Genomic DNA, 23,017 nt, shown 5'->3' with positions numbered 1-23,017 from the left:
TTATGGTCTTCTCCAACAAGCTAGGCTTTCTGAGTATCTCTATTATCGGAAAGGTAGTGCTTTGATGTGAAACCCTATTTCTCAATCGACTTATCTCTGTAATCAGTTTCTTTGGAATGTTGTATTGTGGCGAATTAGATGTCAAACACACCAGGCTGAATTGGAGAGTATTTAAACCCATACGCTTCAATGGCATTAAAATGAGCCCTGGCAATCAAATGGAGGCAAGAGAATCTGACAGACAGCAAACACAAATCCTGCCACATGAGTATGTCTGGCGTGGTACCGCATGCCCGATGTGATAATGAATACCTAATGTGCTGACACATTCGTGGCTGCTCTGCATTTGATTCACCTCAGTTGTGGCAGACTCAGCCTTGTTAGATAAAAGGGCTGCACTTCTTCTTTGCACCATTCACTGGCCCGTGGAAATGGACTGTTTTCACAAACTGCTAATTCTGAAAGCCTTTAGTGGATGGAGCCAGTGTAAGGAAAAAAAAAAAAAACACCATACAGTTTAAAGGCATGCTCTGAATTTGCTAATAGGCATGCATGGTCCTTTTGGAACCAAAATAGAATTTTTGATGAAGTACCTTGTGGCAAATCTGAAATATTAGCCTGGGGGCCCCAACAAGACATAATTCACTCCACGGGTGAGAACAAATCTCATTTCCACATCCATTCCTCTAAACTCATTACTGACCCCGGGGGAAAATGCTAGCCTGGAGCAAGTTTTAATAAAGACACTGGTGGTGCTGTTGCTATAGTACTAAATGCAATAATGAGCAACAAGCCTCTTGGTGGCAATGGACCCCCTGGACCTGTGGAGACCCTGGAAGGCAGCTTCTGAAGGGCTTAACACACCACCCAGAGCAGAACACAGTGTCCAGAAAAGATTTCATTACTTTATGTGATAATTTGTCACATAAGACTCACTCTGGCTTAAATGGCCTGATTGTCAGCTTGCTTTCAAATGAACAATTGCTGAGAATAATTTATTTTAAATTAATTTCAACTGAAAAAAAAGAAAAAAGTAGATGCAGTTGGGAAATTAAGAAAATGATTTTGTCAGAAAGATCTAGATTCAAATTTCAGATCCAGGACACATTTTATTACCTCCTTAGGGCTTAATCTCTCCCACTAGAAGTAGTCTCTTAGCTAAGTACAAGTTATCTGTGGGCATGGCCTCTGCCTTTATTGTTTCCTGTTTTATTCCCAAATGCTTTGCCATATAATGATGCTCAATGGATACTGTTAAGTAGATCTACTTTAAAGGATTATTATGAAGACTAAGAAAGTGAACATATGTAAAACTTTTGGCAACTTGCTTGGCACAAGGTAGCTCCACAATGAATTCAGAGCATATTCACTGCTATTATAAGACCACAGGCAGAAAGGCCACAAGAAGGGCTTAGAATGGAAAATCCAAACAAATGAAGAAGTTTGACAACTACTGTGGTTCTGGTAGGAAGGGGCCAGACTCAAGGAGTTGAAGGAAGTGTTCTATGGAAGAACATGGCAGGGCGGGGTGCAGGACACCTTGAAAATGCCAGTGGGTACTTCGGAAGAGCCATAAGCCAGTTATAGCAGGTGGGAGGTCATGCTTGCTAATCAATCCTCAGCTTTAACAAGAAGATTGGAAAGTTTCCCTGGGTTTCCAGAGTGGATCTATATCTAGGCAGGTACTGTCAAATGAAAAACTGAAGCTTGTGGCTAGGGAACATACATACTCAGCCATTCCCCTATGGACAGTCACTTTCCTGCCACACACAAATATGCCCTTTTACCTCACACAGCTTGAAGTCACCACATCAAAATTTCCAATGTCGCTTCCTCATTCAGGACAGAGAAAAGTTCTCAGGAGGGAAGTACAAATGTATCTGGAAGCACACCCTATCCTGACTTGTTAAGGTGGGGATTCTCCTTACTTCCCGCTGCATCCTAACACAGCCCTTCCGTTTCAGTCTGGCCAATCTGTTCCCTACATCCTCTGTGACCATAGGATGACTTCCTTATTCCCATGTGCCTGCTCTTTGACCAAAACTAGATATTCTTTAAGTCTGAAATAATCTATACAACCTTTCCATTCATTAAGAGAGAGAGAAAATGAGAGCATCCTGGTGCAATGGGATCATTCTACGTCTCCTCTCAGTCTTTACCACACTCTTTCATTTGCTTCTACAGAATATGAGAATTTTCTCTAAGTGTTTATAACAGACATCTTATTTCCTCAAACAAAACATTACTTCTCCAAAGCAGGAACTCCTTGTTGCATATTTTTTTCATGAGCTGAACACCAGGCTGGTTATTCACCCAAACGATCCAGCAAATACCTATCAAATAAAGGTTGAAAGGAAGTCAGCAGATACCTGCTTCATATCACATGGACAGGGGCAAACAGAGTTTGTGTGAGTCTCAGGAACTTTCTGCAAATATTTTCAGTAAATATTATACACAAAGTAATCAAAAGGAATACCAACTGCATTGTACAAACTTACATATAAACATATACAGTCATAATGACACTCCATAATGACATTTTGGCCAATGACGGACTGCATATATGACCATAATCCCATAAGATTGTAATGGAACATATATAGATACATGGTCCCTGATATTGGCATTGCAGATCAAGTAGGGAAAATGACTTATATTCAGTAATGGTGCTGGGACATTTAGTTTTCCATATGAAAAATTTATACAAATAAAAAAACCATGCCATCTAGGTTTGTATAAGTACATTCTATGATGTTTGAACAACAATGAAAACACATTTCTTAGAACATATCTTGTCAATAATGGAAGCATGACTGTCATCAAACATACTCAACATGCACAAATACAAACACACCCCTCACTCACACACCACTTAGCTTTTCTCACAGGCAAAATTCCTAAGCAGCCTCTCATTTAACGTCTGGCTGTAATCAACTTTTGTAAGCCGGGGCTGCCCGTAACCAGCAAAGCCACTTGGGAAAGAGTCTGCAGTCTCTGTAAGAAGATCAGGGCTGACCCACTCCAGCCACTAGGGTTAACTTTCTGGACTACCTGCTGCTGCAGCTGACTGCTCCAAATCTATTCCCCTCCAAGCTGTCCTTCCTGCTCAGTGGGTCTCTCAGTCTGGCCCCTCAGCCCAGCCGTTCCCCTATGGAGAGTCACTTTCCTGCCAGACACAAACATGCCTTTTTACCTCCCAACTTGAAGTCACCACATCAAAGGTTCCAATGCTGCTTCCTCATTCAGGACAGAGCAAAGAAGGCGTTGTTATTGGCCCTTTAATGAGGAACTGATCATGCTTCCCTGACAAAGACAGATAATGACAAAACCCAAAAAAGCAATCCATCTGCTCTCTGATTGCTGGGATTAGAATGTGGGTGAGCGAGGAGACAGGGACAAAGAGTTTGTTTCCATAAAGAACAGAATGGAGAATCCAGAGAGTTCTCCTCATCACTCCAGAATTATCAACTGTTCACTTCTCATTTCATATTAACTGTGAAATGCATCTAACAGTGAGTGTTAGATAAGCTATCCATATTAATAAGTGAACATTTCCAGGCATCCGAATTGTGGAAAAACAGATAATGTAACATAAAAAAAATATTTATATAAAGCAGGGAAAGGAATTCTAGCTGATACGGTTTCCCACACTGAGCAAACAGATACATGATTATCATAAAGCTGAAAGAAGGAAGTCTTGGGCATACGTTACAGCTAAAGTCAAAGCAGGAGTGCAGATAGGAAAGCAGGAAAGAACAATTAGGGAATTAATTAAATAAAGCTCTGTTTATACTTCTATTGTCAGTGCTAATTATTTGTGGGTTTGAAGTAAGCTCCCCTGTCTTCATTAGTGGTTGTCAGTGAATGATAACATACTTGGATTTCCACACGTCCTGGTTGTTTCCAAGGATTGTATTTGCAGCGTCAGCTCACATTTTCACATGATGACAGTAGTAATCAAGAAACCCATACTCACTAAAGCTAACCTTGCTTTTTTTTTTTTTTTTTTTGGTCTTAAATAAGAGGTATGTAACTGTTTCCTTGCTCCACACTTTAGCCTCTGTCTAGTTGCTGGTATATCAAGGTAACAGCTCTTCAACTTTGAAGAAGACATGATGGTTAGGTTCTTTGGAAGAGGACGAGTTAGCAAGAGTTCCCTCCACGTGGCATTTGCAGACCACCAAATCCATTCCCATCCTCTGTCCCTCCCATGTCCCTGCTCAGGCCTTCCTGATGCAAGTAAGTGCCTCTAGGCAGGAGATCTGTTTGCAAATCTGTAGGAAGCCTTACAATGAGGAATTGGTGACAGAATCTACTTGCTCATGCCTGTGATCATTAACTTTTCCTTTAATAAAAGAGTAGCAGCTATTCTTTTCTGTTGATTTCTTACAGCTGCCCTCAGAGTTACACTCAGAGAGTAGCATGTGTTTGAACTTCTGCAATACTGTAGGAGTTATGAGGATCTAGCTGGTAGAAGGGGTGGGAGTGGTGGGGGCAAAGACTAGAAGGAGAGAAAATAAAGGTCATCAGCAGTAGTGCCTTAGGAACACACTTAGAGAGAGAAACGAGGTTTCTAAAAAGCAAATAAATTAGGGGGCTAGGCACAGTACTTTTGATAACTGAGATAAAGTGTGTAAAAGGGAGGGAGGAATGGAAGAGAAGAGACTGCAGAGAGACCAAAAATCACAGTGTATGAGAAATCTGACACAATTTCACTCCTGGGTGCTCTTTTTTTTGGCCAATAACTCAGATAATCCAATCAAACCCCTCTTTCTTTAAAGCTAGAACTGGAAAAATTGACATTTTGTTTCTTTTGAAGATTTTTTTCCTTAAATGGAAAGTTTTCTGTGGTACACCTTATTTTAGAATCTCTATCTTCTCCCCCTTTTTTTTTTTTTTTTTTTTTAAGAAAATTAGAACTATTGGCTAATTTGTGATTTTCTTATTTCTAGGCACATTTTGATTGGCCTTCACAGTCAGATGCTAATGGAGGTGATTCCATCCGCAGAGGGATGGATCCACTTACCCATATCACCCTGAGCAGTACATAAAGATGAACTTCTCGGGGAGAGGCAATGGGGGCAGGGATGGCAGAGGACAACATCTTCTAAGTATAGAAATAGATAAAATGACAAGAAGACTAGAGTTGCCATCTGCTGGAGGATGGAAAGAATGACATTTGACACTGTTTGCAAGAGCAAAGCTAAACTCATTAGTAAAAATAATAAATCTCCATGTGCTGTGTACTGCCAGTTAAATAACACAAATTTATAGCAGTATCTTATTATTTCAGCATGGCAGTTTTTGGATAATGTTGAAAATACACGGAGGTAGTAAAACAATAGCATCCATTTTCCCTAATTTGTACTCTGCCTACTCTTAGAAGGGTTGATGAATATTGCTTTATTCCCTTTCAAATGCCAACAAGTTCCTTCAACGTGTATTTCTCACTTTCACCACCGTGACTTTGAAAATGATGATGGGGTTTCTTCTATGAGTATGCCTAGTCATTGCTTCCAGATTTTCTTTCTGCTTATGTAACATGACCAAATGCATGAAGCTCACTTAGGTTCAATATAAAGACCGCTGGACAGAGAATCAGAAGGCTGGGGTTGATAATCTGTTTGCCCACCAGCTACCAATGCAACCATAAACCAATCACTTTACTACTCTGGGTCCTGGCATTTTAAACTGTAAAATTATAAATGCTATGGAGGATGGGCTACAAAATCTAAATGATCTCTAAGGTCCTTTTTAGCTCTCAAATTTTGCAAATCTATAAGCATTTCAAACTCATGTAGCACTTATAACATGAATATTCAAGCTAACTTCTCATCATTGCTTCTACTGAATGCAGCAAAACTGTATCTAATGGCCTGATTAATCAGCCATAACCATCTTCTTTGCCAGTGAAGGGAAAAAAATGTTTTACCCCTTCTCATATTGTAGAGAAAGAGGTAGTTATTTAAACTTGATTTCTCTGATGCTGTTTTTGTTATGGTGAGTGACATAACAAAGTTCTCTGATCAGGAAAAATATAAAACAAAAAACAGCTTTAAGAACCACAGATTTAGAATGGCAAGTAACCTCCAAGACCAAAAGTGGAAACTGAGGTTAAAGGATTCACCTATACTTGAATATCTGGTTTGGTGCCAAAGTGGATTAGATCATTTAATTGGCAAATACTTCCTCACCTGAAAGAAACTCATCATCCTTCTTTCTGTAGCTATAAATCCTGCAAATCTACAGCATCCAAGTCAGGTATCTCCTCCTCTCTAATCAATTCTTGTCCCCTTCAGCCTACAGTGATTCTTCCCTCTTTGAGAAACACTAGTGTTCAATGTCTGAAAAACCTCATTTGGCAAGTGACATTGTCTTTCATTCATTTATTCATTTGACAGATATTTAATGAACATATTTTTAATGCCTTGCATTCTTCTAGGTGGGACCGAAGCATTAAAACCCCTGTTCTCATGAAGCTTATATTTTAGTGAGGAAGTGGGAGAAATATATATACGTAGGAAAATAATATCCAGTAGTAATATGTGCCATGACAGAACATTAAAGCAGGTGCTATGATAATGATCTGATGCCTTCTTTAGATGGAGTGGTCAGGGAAGAGTTCTCTGAGGTAGTGACTCTAAATTGAAACTTGAGTGATGAAAAGGAGATGGCTATGCAAAGATGTGAGGAAAGGCATTCATAAAACAGATCCAGCATGGGGGGGATCAAAGGAAAGAGTGAGTCTGGAATAAAATCAATAAGAGACATAGCAACAGCAACATGAGGGGAGGGAGGTGGTCAAGGTCCAGATGATTTGAAGTCTCAAGGTCATGCCAAAAAAGGAGTATTTTATTCCAAGCATTCTGGGAAATCACTTGAAGCTAAGAATTTGTTCTCTTTTCATGTAAATCAGTCTCCCCCACATCCAAGAATTAACATCTTACCTTTTAAAAATTTCTCACAATTCCTAGGTCCTCCAAACCTTTTTACATAAAAGGCTTTTTAATAAATAGCTGCTGGCTGATTGTGTTGTACATGAAATCTTTAAGTTAGTTAATAGTTTAAGTAGGGGCTTAACCCCTAGAGGATCAGAGGTCATGATGATTGCAGCCCTCGACCTCAAATTCACAGAAAGGCTCAAGAAATGAGCTCAGCGTGGAGACAGAATATCCTGACATCGCCTGTGACTCGACTCTGAGACTCGTGAAATGCCTCACACTGCGAGCAGCGGCCCACGAGGATCCAAGAGAGCCCCTTTGTCGACTCCTTCAAAGCAAAGCAAATCACCTAACTTTGGAGAGGTTCTGACAGTCTTTATACCCATGCATCACATAGATTTAATTGAAACTTTGCAACAGGTAAATTTGTAACAATTCATAGTTTTCATGCTCAAAAGAGTATCTTTGTGTAAAACAGCAGCCTGAATAATGGGGGGTAGGGAGAAGATTAATTCAGAGAGGTTATTCGTTTTATTCTCTCTTGATGCAGGCCCCATTTTTACATGCTTTTCTTTTGACTATAGGGCAATCTTTAATTGCAGCTTTAAGGGAAGCTTAAGGAGGTCATTAAACATTATGAAAACTGAAATATCTCTAACGTTAGCTGAGAGTAACCTGACTTGTTTTTTCACACTGAGCTCTAGAAAAGGCAAATTCCTTGTAAAGAGTTAGGGTGGAATATCCTGCTCCACCCACCCCTAGTGGTCTAGGAGTCCTCTAAGCTATCATGGGAGGAATTTGTGGCTTGAAACCCAGACAGATGCTAGAAACTTTTAAATCCTGATATTCATGGTGCTAAAAATACATGTGGATTCACTAATAGAAAAAGAAGGAGGAGGAGGAGGAGGAGGAGGAGGAGGAGGAGGAGGAGGAGGAGGAGGAGAAAAAGAAAGAAAAGAAGAAGAAACACAAAGAAACTGATTAAGAAAATGAGATGATGAAAGTACAGAGAGAAAGAGAAGAGGAGCCGGCAAGAGAGAAGGTCAATAAGATGCCGCATGGGGGCAGAGACCATAACCTTCCAAGCATCTAGGACAGTGTCTGACACACAACAGATGCTTAAAACGTTGGGGGAGGGAGGAAAATACATGGGAAAATAAAAGAGTTGTATTTGTGAGACAGCAGGCAAACAAGGACGCAAGAGAGAAGAGGAAAAGCGAGAAATGAAGGGGAAGAAAGAAAGGAGATCTTGGCGATGATTCCCACATCTGGATGCATGTCAGAAACAGCTACGGAGACCACCTCGAAACGCAGATTCCCAGGTCTGTTCGGAGCACTATTACATCAGAAGGCTGGAGTAGGGTTGGGTTCTAACCCGAGTCTAACAAGTCAAAACCAAAAGCTCTCGCCAGGGGATGCTATGTGCTGTGATTTGGGAACCCCACTGAGCTACACGAAAAGAAAAGAAAGGTGCGACCAGTGTGCAGTGACAGAGACGGTGCCAGCACTGACCCTGGTCACAGGGCACCTGGGGGACCACCACAGGGCACGCACTTCTCTTCAAGAAGATGGCTCACCTTCGAGAACTAGAGTTCCTCTCCGATTAATACCCGTTCCCCCTTTTGCCAAATTATAATTGTTCCCAAATTATATACCTTTCAGTGATGCCTGGAATGACAAGGGGTGGGCTACAAAAGGAACTGCATGGGAAGGCGGCGTTCTCTTTTGCCCATGGCACAGGTTAGAGAAATAGCTCCGCCTAGGCCGCGCCGTCTTGGATGTCCAGGTGGCCCTGGTTGATTTTGGAGTATGACCCCCGAGTGGTAACGAGTGAGAACACAATCTCTCTCACATACTGAGGGAGGAACTAGCAAAAGTGACTGGGTTTTGGATAATGGACAAGGCGGCACTGGCACCCATCTCCCCAGACACGCGTTTCCGATCGTCATGGCAACGCACGCGGCGTCGGGGCTGTGGCCGGGGCAGCGCATCTGTGCCGGGGCCAGGCTGGCGCTTGGGGCCCAGCGGCCTCTGCCGCCGCGCGCGTTCCCGGAGCTGCAGGAGCCCGGGGGCGGCAGGCAGCCCCGCGGGCAGCGTAGCCGCCCAAGCAAGGGAACAATTGCCTCTCGGGATTAAGTCTACGTGGGCTCGAATTGTGTGTTACTATGACAATGGTAAATAGGTTCACTGGCTTTCAGGGAAGTGGCTCCGTGCAGAGTGAGCTAAGGAAGGCACAATTTCTCTCCAGTTCAGCACACCTATACCCATTCATGGGTCTGTTTTCATGCCACATAAAATGAGGAGCTTAGGCAAGCCACTGTATTACTTAGTTTTAATCACTGGGCATTTTATTGACAGTGACCTACACTGAGTTTGATTTAGTGGCTCCAACTAATAAAAGCCTGGTAGTAGACTAGAAAGAAGAAAGTTAAGCACGCTTATCAGATGGTAATTAATTTGTTCTCTAGAAAGAAAAAATATGAGCTAAATGTTTTGATAAAGTAGTTCTATGAATGTACCAGGAATGTCTCAAACCTCATCTTAAAAAATACACCCACATTTAAAATCATGTTTTGTTCTGTTGTTGCTTCTTCCGCAGGAGGAATAACCACTCTACCCTGAAACCTAATACACCTTTTTAAAATAAATAAATAAATACAGAGAATCTTCTTCCAGAAGGGCTATAGCTTTTCCTAGAGTATAGATTACCTACCATGCCAGAGCCAGTCTCGCAAAACATGTTAGCAGAAATAAGGTATTGATTAAATATAGTCACCGTAAAGACTACACTTACATTAATATTTCCCACTACTGGTGATTTAGCATTTATCATTCATCAGAGTCCACAAGTATATGCATGCATGCATTCACAAAAACGAAACCTTGCCATAATTAACTGGTTGTAGCATATATAGACTTTTGATATATCAGAAAAGACAGATTGTTTAAGCCCACCATGGTAGGCTTTTTTTTTTTTTTAAAAAAAAAAAAAAAAAAGATTTATTCCAACTTTTCCTGGTTGTAGTTCATTTGTGTACATTTTATTAATTCATACAACACAAATTATTTTAAAATATGCTGTTCAATAAAGAAATAACAGATTCAAGACAAATCACTGGCTCTAACCTACTTCTTTCACTTCATCTCAATGTGTACTTTCCCCAGCATCTGTACTCTGTTCAATATACACTGTACTGGGAGTGTTTCTGTTCCTACCAGTTAGACTTCATCCAGAACCTCCTCACCACCAGTCAAGCCTGGATCTTAACACCCTCTTCCTAGCGCCATCTCTCCACGATAGAAAATCTCTAAACCCTCTCATTGAAACCTCCAAAACCTCTCAAATTTCCTTTTTTTTTTTTTTTTTTTTTTTCCAGGAGGCCTTTCCATTATAATCTACACACTAAATGTTTACTTGAGGATTATCAAGTTCTTCCATGTTATATCCATCATTAACTTTTCTTATATCATTTCTTTCAGTCATTTTTACATGTGGGTGTCAGAGAACCTATCAGGTCAAAAAAGTTATATCCAAATATGTGTGCCATCTAGCATATTTTTAAAACTTTAATAAATATTTCATTATGTGAATAAACATTAATATTGGTACACTATGGCGGACTGATTTGCTTAACTGAATTTCCAGAGTTATTCTTCTTCTCTGCCCCCACTTAAAGACATCACCACCCTAATAAAATGTAGAGACATATTTTGGTTACACATTAAAACTCATTCAACTTTAAAAAATTGAGGAATAATTGGACACATGTAAATATGGACTATATATTAGATAACATTAAATAATTGTCATTAATTTGCTAGGCTGCAATGACAACATTGTGGTTATGTAAAAAAAGCTTTTTAAAATATATACATAAAATATTTAAGCATAAAATATTATGAGATCTGTGATTTACTTTAAAAATGACAATGCCAAAGTGGCAAGATATTAATCATTCTTAAGTCTAATATTAATAATTAAGTCTAAGTCTAATCAAGTAAATTTTTAAGGTTGCCTCTCTTCATTCCACACTTGATATTTAATATGAAATGAAAGTAAGGGTTTCTCCACATGGCAATCATCGGGGGGTGAATTCAAATGGTCTGTTCCTCACCCAGTTACTCTATGAGGCAAGAAGCTGACTGTATCACAATTCGGAGAAGGTGAAGGCTCAATCCTAGAGACAGGTACAAGAGCTGCTGAAGTCAGAAGAGAAAAGCAGAGGTGGGTTAAACATTAAGGCTTTTTCTAATATAGATCTTCACTTTGGGAAAATGTGGTTATTTGGCCAAATAGAAGGTGAAATGGCAATTCTATAAGCAGGTCCACTATTTTAGCAGTGGTCCTTACAAAAGTGACAAAAACAATAAAATTATCTCATAGCTGTAGAATGTCCCTGTGGAACCAACTGTGTATGTATCATTTTATGTTTATTTTCTTAAAAGTTTTGCTATAAGGCAAGACTATTAATCCTGTTTTTTAGATGAAGAAATTTAGGTTCTAACAGTAACTTTACATTTATTGTTGAGTTGTTTAAAAATATTACCTGGATGAAAAATAATGTCCAGAATGAAAGCAATCGCTAAATGTCAGAATCAGAACAAGATTATTCTCTGACATTCTTATTATTACTTTATAACATTCCATTCCTCTCTTATCTGCTCCCAAAATAGTTGGATAAAAAACCTTGCCTCATTTCCTACCAGCAGGCTGCAGGAAGAGACACTCTCACTTTTACAGAAAGTCTCAGTCTGTGAATGGTTACTGTCTTTATACAGAACATCAAATATTTCTTTAGGACTTTTGAATATGTCTTATTTTAACCCTCCTGACACCACTTCATTTAGGTGGGTGGTAAATGCCATCTAATTTACTTTATAACTCATGAATTCTTATTACAGCTGGGATGGGGTGCTACGTGGGAATAGAATCAGGGTAAAAAGCAGAATTGTGGAACTGGAGACCCAGATACAGTCTCACTATATCCATATCACCAAAGTCACAAAGTATGGCTTTTCATTTTCAGCCCTTAGATATTTTGGGGGGGGGGGAAAAAAAAACTCATCAAAGTAAACAGTACTTTGTTCTCCATGTTGGTTGAATAATATCCTGAGTGGTGTACTTGGATCTGGAAAAGATTTCTAAAGCCTTTGCAATGTTCACAACAACTATAGAAGAGATATACTGTTCACCATATTATGTAATTAAACAAATCCCGTTTGGGTCTGGAGATGTGGCCAGTTTGGCAATATGCCAGTCTCATTTTGTTGAACAACTATTTAATTGTTTGAAATAAAAACAACAACAACAACAAAACTGGTTGGTATCCATCAGCCCTTGCTAGGTAATTATATTCCAAATTGGTAGACATCCTTCAAATATCAATTATATTAAAATTAGTTGATGAATTTAAATTCTTTTAGAAAATTATGTTTTTCTAAAATGAGTACTTACCCCATAGGGTTATTACTATCTGAATATAGTTAACCTGTGCATATGGTCAAAGGAATTCAGAAGACCATTTAAATAGAGTTGCAACTAGGCCAGGCTCCCATCTGTGATGGGGTTTGATAAAGGGTGAGATTCTCTCTTTGATAATATCTTCTAAAGCACAGAGATAAACCACTAGCATCTTATCTTTTTAAAATTATCAGTTATGGATTATTCCAACATACACTAAAACCTCTTCTAGGATAATTCTGATACTGCCAATGTTGACTGTCTAGTGTAAGGTGTAGCACCCTAGGAAGGCAGAAATAGAGAATTGGCTTACTAAGGGACTATCTCTTGTCTGCATTGCTCTTGGGCTTGGAAAGAATCCTAACCTAACACTCTGTTTAAAGGCCCAACTTCACAAAAAAGGTCCATTATGATTTTTCAATAATTTGTTTTTAAATTTACTCTGTCTCAGTCTATAAGCCAGGGACAATGTTACATTTCAGTTAGAAAACCACCCACCACATAAATAAGTTAAAAATAAACGCCTTTGAAACAAGTTTTGTATTGCATGTTCCCTTCACTTTCCAGACCTTGTTAGGTATTTTAGAATTCATGAGTCCATGAATGCCAGAGCTCAACGAGATCTTAGACATTCTCAAACCTAACTCCCACTCTTTATATGGAGAAGGAATTTACCCCCAAAATTACTAGTAAGTGGCAAAACCCAAATCTAAACATAAATATCCCAACTCTATCTTCACTGCACCAGGAAGATAACCTGGACTTTGCTCTTGAGAAATTTCAACCTAGAAGACATAAAGTAAAACAGGGGAGGAGGGGTACACAGAAACAAACACAGAGCAGTTTAAGGCAGTAAATTTAAATTTTCTTGCAATTTAAGACAGCAAATTTAAATTTACTTAAATTGCTCTCTTAATTTTAGATAAGTAACATCTCAAAGAAGGAGGGGATTCATATGGACTTCTGGGAGTACAATTCTCCTACTAGTGAGTTAACTCTTCAAAGAAGAGACTATTATCTAAAATATTTTATATACCTTTAGCACTTAGCACCGTTAAGAAAACAGAGTAAGTACCCACTGCATGACTGAAGAATGGATGGGTGAATACGTGGACGTACGGATTTGTGGGGGTGGATGGGGAATAGTCTGGAGTGAGAATGGGAGCCCTTAGAAAGAAGGTGGAAATTAATAGGAGTTAGAATCAGAGTGACAATGCAGAGACTAGAGAATATGGAAATAGGCATTATTTATTTAGAGGTTCTTGAGGAAAACAACCGGCTTGAAGCAGAACATGCTTACTAGGAAGTAGCAGGTGATGTATCCGGACACTGCCATCTGAGCATCATGAAGCTGATGATTGCCTATTCCCATGACTTCAATGAGTTATGTTTAGATTGGTGTTGTAGTGCAGGGAGAGTTTGAGAAACTTGTTAATGAAGCCAGACTCCCACATACAAAACGAGATGTCTGAATGTGTGTGGTTGTCGGTATTCTGTTCTGTTCTTTTTCTACGCAAACAGCAACAGATGGTAGAAGGGGGCCGACAGGAGTGGGAATCCAGGAGGAAAGTTTGAATTGCCCCATCCCGCCTCTTGCTGGGTCTAAACCTTGGGGAAAGGAAGATTTTTAAAGAGTCAGGTTTGGCTTTTACAGAGTTAAAACGTTGACTGGTATCCAGCCTTTTTAAGTGTTCCATAAAAGGGTCTAGGAAATGCAGAAAAATCACTTTATATCATCAATACCAGCTGTGTTAAGTCACGTAGCTTAAGTTTACTGTGCCTTGATCTCCTTTTGTATATTCTGAAAGTGGTAGGATCTCATAGAATTGTGATGAATAAATGGAATTAATATATTAAAGTGCTTTAATTTAGTTCCTGAGACAGAGTAATGAATCACTTTATAAGGTCTAGAGGAGGTTATAAGGATGCTGGTGAATGTTTGTCAACATTTATAAAAATGTGCATGGATTCTTTAAGAAAGCATATCTTGTATTCAAAATTCTCCTTCCCATCTCTTCATTCCCCTCTCACTCACTTGAGCACACTAGCCATTTTACAGTCTCTTGGACCAGGTTTGTTTTAGTCTCCGGGCCTTGGCACCTTCTGTTCTCTCAGCTTGGTATGCATATCTCACAGCACGTTAAATGGTTGCCCCTTGCTCATCATTCAGGTGTCATCTCAAATAACATCACCTCAAGGAAGCCTTGCCTACCAGTAGATAAAGCAGGTCCTGGCCCTCAATTTCTCTCTTCCATATGGTCCTATTTAATTTTCCCTTTATCAGGACCTAAAATTATCTTAACCTATGTGCTTACAAAGTTGCTCAGTTTTGTTCCCCACTGTATCCCCAGACCTAGAATATGCCTGCATATGTTAAGTACTCAATAGATATTTGTTAACTATTGATTGGCTGGCTAATTGATTGACAAGAACAGGACCTCAAAGCATATACAGTTAAAAGAACATCAGTTATAGCTTCAAAGAAGTTGTCCCATTTTGGGAAGAGAATATGGCAAGGAAACATCACACAAAACAACAGCATTCGGTTTTAATGCAAAATTGCTTTTTCTCTCTCTTTCTGTTCAGACTTAAGGTAAAAGGCAAACTAGGTGAGACCAGCAGCCGGCACATGCCAGATGCTTAAATTGTGTTGGTCTTATTAATTGTATAAAATCTTAAAGAGTATCCCGAGACTTGCATATGTTCTAGAGATATTTAAACTGCAGACTAAAGGTTGGAGAATCAATCTTTGAACCTTCAGAAAATCAAGGTCCAGTTAAGTAATGGTTCAGAAATGTAAAAGGTCAGTTTAAGTACATGCCTAGCTGTTTCTACTTCTTTTAAAATTTCTCTAATATCTGAATGGTGCTGCCTGGTTAAATACAATATGTTTTAAATATTTATATACTGTCATCTTAATTTTTAAATTTTCATTTTTTGAAAAAAGGCACAAGACAATTGAGCATAAAAATGTTATATCCTCTCTCTCTAGCTATTCACGCTGTGAAGCAACCTGTTTTACTGTATAAACCTGTGTTTGTTCTGCTTCAATTGTGCAGAAGGAAACAGTTCTGGCACCTTTAAAAATCAAAGATCTATCACTCAACAAGAGAAGATAGCAATTCTAAGAAAGGGAATTACGAGAAATAGCAAAAAGATACAGTGCTTCTAAAACCTTAGCGGGCTTGTGAATCACTTGGAGATTTTGTAAAAATGTAGATTCTGATTTATTACAGCGGGTCTTGGGTGGGGCCTGAGATTCTGCATTTCGAATAAGCTATAGTGATACCTGCACTGTTGGTCCTCAGTGTTTATGGATGATACTGTTAGGGTCATATAGCTTGAGAAATAAAAATCACTTTAAAGCATTACAGTTGTAATAATATTAAGCCACTACTGCTGCTGTACTTAAATCTGCAAAAACAACTATAAATTCTTCCCATCCCATCAAGAGGTGGAGCCTATTTCTCCACTCCTTGATTCAGGCTGACCATGTGATTGGCTTTAGTTAACAGACAACAGCAATTTGCCATATGGTGAGACTTGAAAAGTGTTTGTGCACTGGGACTTCTCCTTCGCTGCTCCTGGAACCCTGCAATCACCATCTGATTGCACCAGAGCTAGCCTACTGGAGGATGAGGTGACATGTGGGAGAGAACTCAGATATCCCAACCTAAAGTTAGTTGAGTCCCAGCCAACAGGCTGCCAATTGCCATCCCTGTGAGTGAAGCCATCCTGGATTGTCCAGTCTTCCACTAATTTTCCAGTTGATCATGGACTCTTGAGCGAGCACCACAGCTTTCATTCAACCTGGTCCACACAGAAGTTGTACTCAGCCAACACATATTGCCAGAAACTAAAGTGATTGTTGTTTTAACCACCATGTTTTGGGGTGTTTGTTGCTGCCTTTTTCATTTTGATTTTGCTTTTTATGCAGCCTAAAGTAGGAACAGATATGTAAAGAAGGAGCAGTCAAAAGTCTGAGTTATTGGTGCACAATGCAATTTGTGCTTATGATTATTTTTCCTTCTTTTCTTCAGTCTATAGGGTGGGATTTTTGCCCTGGCATAGTATAAATTGATATAGGTATTTATTGCAATAGCATTTTAACTATTTTCTGTTTTTATAATTCAACTTATTTTTCTTTTGTTTTACTATGTTGAATGTTTCTGCTTAGGGGTTAAGTCACTTGCCCAGATCACACAGCTTCTAAATGGCAGAACACTTTTCAGACTAATACAAAGTCAGAAACTTGAAAATGCGTTCCACAATGTTATTACACGTCTCAAATTCTTCTGCTAAAATGCAAATATAGATTTGCCTCTGAAGGACATGACCTCCAGCCATCACCTTGTTCCATGTTTGAGGAGGAAATATAAGGTCTATCCACAAAGGAATAATCTTACATTGATATGATATGCCAATGACAAACCCTCTTCAGAAATGATACACTCAACATCAGCTAGTCATTGACATAGAGCCGTTAGGCAGACAGCATCATCCTTACACGTTCCCTTTGCAGGTTCACTCATGGTCAGGCATCCTCCCCCAGTGTTGGTGATGTTGACCATCCGATGTCCTCTCCAAATCTATCAGTCTCAACATATTTTATCTCTTCCACAGCCACATGAAATTCATATTAATGACAGTCCCATGGCCATCCCTATATATTAAAGGCTGCTTGCTATGGACTAGGGGAGTGTTTCCTAATTTTACTAAACTGTCCTTCCTATTGAGGTGATCTCTACTTCTTCTGCCCCATCCTATTCTTTGTTGTTGAGAATCATCAGTTAGAGGCTCTGCAAACTGGTATTCCTTAAGCTGAGTACAGTCCACAATATCATTTGTTCACTAACAAAATTCAGTTGTAATAAATTAGAATTCAAATATTTTTAATCAAAATATGCACTTTGTAGGTAACACAGGGTCTTGTTATTCCTCATCTAGCTGCTACCCCTGATATTACTTTTCTAAACTGTGAAAACTTTTGATTGTGCATCAGCTGCTATTCTAATCTTTCTTTCTGGAATTTGCATCTGCTGCCACCACTGTAGCCACCAAGCACGTTCCAGGGACTCCCTGATCTATATGTGCAGCTCTAATGTCTGTTCAGATCTTCACCTGCTCACTCCTGGCTCCAAGTGTGAGTTTAACTGACTTTTACATCCTACTCTTCCTTGCCTCCCTTTCCCCTAGAGCAATCCATTCTATTGAAATCACCTTTGTTAGAAAGAGGACCACTTAAACGTTTGTCAATCCACTGCAGAGCTATTATTGCACCTGCTGCCCTCCCATTTCTAATGTGAACATAACCCGCATAGTATCTAATTGGGAAGATATGGTAGTCTCCCAACTACTCTCATTGCTTTCAGTATCCTTTCTCCTCCATTCATGTTCAAGGGAGTCATCAGAATTATATTCCTTGCACTCACATTTTGGAAATCATATTTCAAGTTGAAAGTCTTTCCAATCTGGTGCTAAATTCACACTTTGGTCTCCTCTTTTCCTACCCCCTTCTCCTGCATACCTGTGCTCCAGACATGGTATGCATCTCAGAAGTCTTCATATTTTTTTTCACAGACTTTGCCTACTGACTGGAGTGGCCTTCTCTATCCATCCATCTGGTCAATTCATCTTCCTTTCCTGTACCTGAACTTGTTCAATTAGCTAGAAAAATCTCTTCAATCACAGCTCTTGTTCACGTCTCTGCCATAGCATGAATAATATTGGTTTGTTACTCATCACCTCCACTCCAGAACTGTGAACACAGAGGGTAGGGACCACATTTTATCTAACTCTGCTTCTGATTGGGTAAAATTCCATCTGATTTAAAACAAGTGAACAAAAACAAGAATAGCAGCAAACATGTATGTTAAATAATTAGAAAGACATTTTCAAGATTCTTGTCAGAGATTAAGGAGTGGTTTCTGAGAGTGAGTGACAGCTTGAATGAAGAGAGAAATGCATCTAACTAGGCAGGTTAGTTTACCGCTGAAGACCTGTTGCTTATGGATGGTGAGGGATTTCCTACAACTAACAGATCTGCAACAAGAGGCCACACATAAAGGCATTAATCTGTGTGACTTCAACTCAAGAGTTTCGGCTTTGTTGGGCTAATAGCTTGTGCCTATGTGTCAATGTAATATAGCGGTTTTTATATTTAGTTTAGATTACACAGGCTATTGATTAGGCAAGAATTAAACTAGTTAATACACTCAATTCAATGAGAGTGTTTACAAACCCAGAACTATGCAGACTGCACTAAGAGAAGAGAAAACATGTTTACTAGTGCTATGTGGCAATTCTCATCTCCCTATATCTGGTCTCTCATATCTGATCTTCTTCTCCCTTTAAAGGTAGATATTAGAAAGTCCAAAAAACAGAGAAAGTAATACATCTGTTCTTAGAGAGTTTCATTTTATCTATGAGGACAAAATTTCCAACATCTGTAAAATTCTATAAAACAAGATAATTAAGTGTCAAGGAATATCAGAGACAGAACAGACAGAACTTACTATAGAATTAAATCGGTTCTGTTAAATACAGTGAACCCCAAGTTTCTCTTCAAAGAATTAGTATGTCAGTAAGTTCAGCTCTCTTATTCTTTGATTCTCCATTTTAAAGTTTAACTTCCTGGTTCTCTTCGCCCACTTGCTTCTAGTTTCAGTAAACAACTTTCCCGTCCTAATCAGTAGTTCACATCTGCTCCCCTGGTCATCTGCTCTGTCCTGACTCATTCTGGTCACCTGCTTTGATTTGAGTCACCCTTGGTCACCTGCTCTGACCTAAGTCACCTTTAGTTACCTGTTCCTAATCATCCTTCCTGCCAAACTACTCACCCCACTACTCTGGCTCATACTCCTGCTCTCTTTAAAACAGCCAATCAGAATTAACTCAGACTGTAGGTCCAACCCTAGCCAATACAGGAACCACACAGCAGTAGGAGCTAGCTGGTGAGGAATAAGAACTCCTGCCCCTCTTCTGTCCAGGTGTGCTCTTGCCATTGTTCTATCTGTGATGAGTACCCTTTCTGCAGAAAGTAAAAACTGCTTTGCTGAGATAATTAAATGTATGCTCAAATGTTATTTCTTTGTGGCAATGAGGAACAAGCATTTCTAACAGTTCCCTTATTTATGGCTAGGATGAGAAAGTGAAATTTGATAATACCAAGTAGAACTGTAGTTGTCTAGGTATCCCCCATAATTGATGAAAATTATGACATAAAACAGGTTCCTGCACCAGCATTCTTCTATAATGCTTGAAATCTGAACCTTAGAATGTCTTGGTAAGGTGACAGCCAGTTGAAAGTCAAATGCACTATAAACTGCAATTAAATAAGTTTTCAAAACCGTTCTGGTTTGGTGTTAATAGAAATCCCAAATAAATGGCTGAAACTATGAAAAACAAGATTTCTTACAACTGAGATTGTGAGACTGAGATTTCTTACGAGGGTGAAACATGAACAACAGAACAGAGCCTTGTGCATTTCACAAGAGCATTTTAATACTTTTACCTTCATAGAGCACTTTAAGTAATGCTGGATTAATCCATTTTCAGACATTAATGGCTTTGTGAAAATAATTTGGCTGGCCAGCTACTTAATAAGATGCAGAAATTAAATCCTCATAAACTCCCAGAAGGAATCTTGAAGTCCCCAAGCCAGCCCTCTTTCTGAAGTGGGAATTGCCTCCATAGGATGGAATGAGGAAATGAGTGTGATGAGGAAGGATGGTTCCAAGACATCATTAAAAAAGACAGACAGAAATATAGGTCGGGGCCCCAGCCAGATGAAGGAGAGGGGCCCAAAACATGTTTTAATTTATGGTGTCATGGGAGTTTCTCAAGGCAAAGAGAAAGCAGCAAAGCAACTATTGAGGATGAAAAGTATAAAATCTTTCAGGATGACAACTTGGCATTATGTATTAATAGTTTTATTAAAAGTCCTCATCCTTTGAACACCAATTTCACTTCTAGAATAAACATTTAAAGGCATGGACACCCATATGTTCAAAAGTGTAAGGATATTAATCACAGTATATTTTATAATGACTAAAAACCAGAAACAATCTAATTAATAAATAAGAGCAGACAAATTCTGAAATAATGTATACCCAAAACTTAATAGTTCATCTCTGCTTGAATTTTAGGTGACTTCATGTTCATTTAATTTTTGAATCTTCTGTGTTTCTCTATGTACGGTTTTTTTTTTTCTTTTTTTTTTGAGATGGAGTCTCGCACTGTCACCTGGGCTGGAGTGCAGTGGTGCCATCTCGGGTCACTGCAACCTCCGCTTCCCGGGTTCAAGTGATTCTCCTGCCTCAGCCTCCCAAATAGCTGGGATTACAGTTGCCTGCCACCACGCCCAGCTAATTTTTTGTATTGTTAATAGAGACAGAATTTCATCATGTTGGTCAGGCTGGTCTTGAACTACTGACCTCAGGTGATCCACCCACCTCAGCCTCCCAAAGTACATTTTTTATAATAAAGTATACATGAGAAATACACACATGCCAGAGTAGCAGATTGGCAGTGATAAGAAAACTGAGGAATAATGTAAGCAAACTCTGTTAACATCAAAGCTTTTCCCAGAAAGACAACCCTAATGCACCTCCAACTTACTTTCCCTCACTTGTCCTTGCTCTCTTGACTCTTTCAAAATTATATGTGTGAAGGGGCAACATGTTGGGCTACCCCATGGGATCAATTACCGTGCAATTCTGCCTGCCTTGGAAGACTGCAATCAAAGTCTTATCCAGATGTCAGAATACCATTATCTCCTAGGATAATATGGGAAGAAACCAGCTGAAAGATACCTAAAGCTGGCACCTATGAAGGCTCTACACCGCCTTCTGTACCAATTACAAAATCAAACTTTAAGAGCCCTGTGATACACATAGACTTTCCATTCTAAGTGTTTAAAATCTAACAGGAGAGAAAACACATTATTCAGAAAGGTTTTTTTTTTTTTTGACCCAATTCTACTACCAAGCGTGGGCAATCACTTAACATTTCTGCCCCTTCAGCTTCTCAATTATAAAACTAGGGAATCAACTATATCTGGGTTTTTATCTCAGGTTAAAATTTGGGAATGTTCCAATAATGCATCTCAAAATTTAATGAATTACCTGGGGCTAATGGTTAAATGCAGATTTGATTCCATGGGTCTGGGGAGAGGCCTGAGAATCTACATTTCTAACAAGCTGGTCCCAGGCCTACACTTTTGAGTGGCCAAACTCTAATATACATGATCTCATTTAATTCCCCCAAGTATCCTCTGAGATAGCCATCCTTAGCCCTATTTCACTGACCAGGAAGTGACTTGTATAGGGTTATACCAATTAAAAAGTGGCAAAGCAGAAATCCCAACAAAGTCTTTTTACTCTTCATCTCCAAGATGTTTAATATCCCTTTCAGTTTTAAAACACTATCATTAGAAATTATTGCCACACTCTTATAAAGTGAACAGGACCACGAGATTGATAAAGGTAAGCTGCTAATGGAGTTCAGAAGAAGAAGAAGGGTTCGCTTCATATAGAGCAGGGGCCTGGGAGTCAGTTTAGAAAACATAGGGGAGATTTGCCATTAACCTTGAAGGGTAGTTAAAATGAAGGTAAGCAAAGATGGAGAGAATATAAAACAACAGGTAAGCGTAACATGGCATAATCAGAGCACCAGTATATTCTCTACACCAGTATAGAGAAAACCTGTGAAGAGGGAGGACAGGCCTCATAAACTGCCTACCTCAGCCTCCCAAAGTGCTGGGATTACAGGCGTGAGCCACCATTCCTGGGAGAACTTGCATTTCCACTTATTATTATTAATTCATTTATTATTTCTTTTATTATTTATTATTTATGCTCATCATTTACATCATTTATAGAGCATGGCAGTTAGTTTCTTATTGATATCCATGTTAGCACGCTGCTTTAAGAGTTGGATAAAGTTTGATAAGTAGAATGACCTCAATTTCTAATTTGTTTCTCCTAAGTGGATCTCCTGAGAGCAGCCTTGGGGCCCCCAACTTCACTCCATGCACCTTTTGAGGCATTCTGTAAAATGCCAGCTGTATGGTATGTGCCCACAGAAACAACAAAGTTAATTCTCTCTTTTTGCAATTGTGACTCCCACTCTCCCCCAATTCTTCTAAAGGTTTCCTTTTAAAGAAAAGCCATGGTTCGCTGCCACTGAAAATTAAAGACAACAGCATAAAGATCAAGGTCCAGGCTGGTGCTAGCGATGACAGAACATTAAAATAATCACTCAAATTTCCTTCCTCGAACATTGACAAAGACTACTAATGGAAAGCCAATCCCCAGAACGCAGATTCATTTCAGACTTTCTGCACTTGCATCTCTTTGTTCACAAATTATTTTGACTAAAGTGAACAAATTCGAAGTGTTGAGATAAAACAGGAGAGGTAATGACATACTAAATATATATATATATATATATATATATATATATATATATATATATATATATAGTATGTGACTCCCCCACTCCACGTCACAACATAGAGTATCATGAAAAACAGGAGGGCTCATTAGGCAAAGGCTAATTTACAAGGTTGAAGAGAGAAGGAATTAATTGACTCTTCCCTCCATCAAGCTATACT

General features: G+C 39.1%; 1 protein-coding gene across 9 annotated transcripts in view; it reads right to left on the bottom strand.

Moving 5' to 3' along the window:
• CTNNA2 (catenin alpha 2) overlaps positions 1-23,017 on the bottom strand; it is a 1,322,067-nt gene that overhangs the window by 322,377 nt on the left and 976,673 nt on the right. The window contains exon 1 of one of the 9 annotated variants that reach the window (XM_021925281.2): positions 3,194-3,476. The exons of the other annotated variants lie outside the window; for them this stretch is intronic. The gene's annotated coding sequence lies outside the window, so the exon portion shown is untranslated. Of the gene's footprint in view, positions 1-3,193; positions 3,477-23,017 lie in introns of those variants that run through there. 9 annotated transcript variants of the gene reach the window in all.

This window comes from Papio anubis, chromosome 14, assembly GCF_008728515.1.
Source record: "Papio anubis isolate 15944 chromosome 14, Panubis1.0, whole genome shotgun sequence".
Taxonomy (NCBI): Eukaryota; Metazoa; Chordata; class Mammalia; order Primates; family Cercopithecidae; genus Papio; species Papio anubis.
The sequence above is the reverse complement of the archived record's forward strand: the minus strand, read 5'-3'. Positions and strand labels throughout refer to the sequence as shown.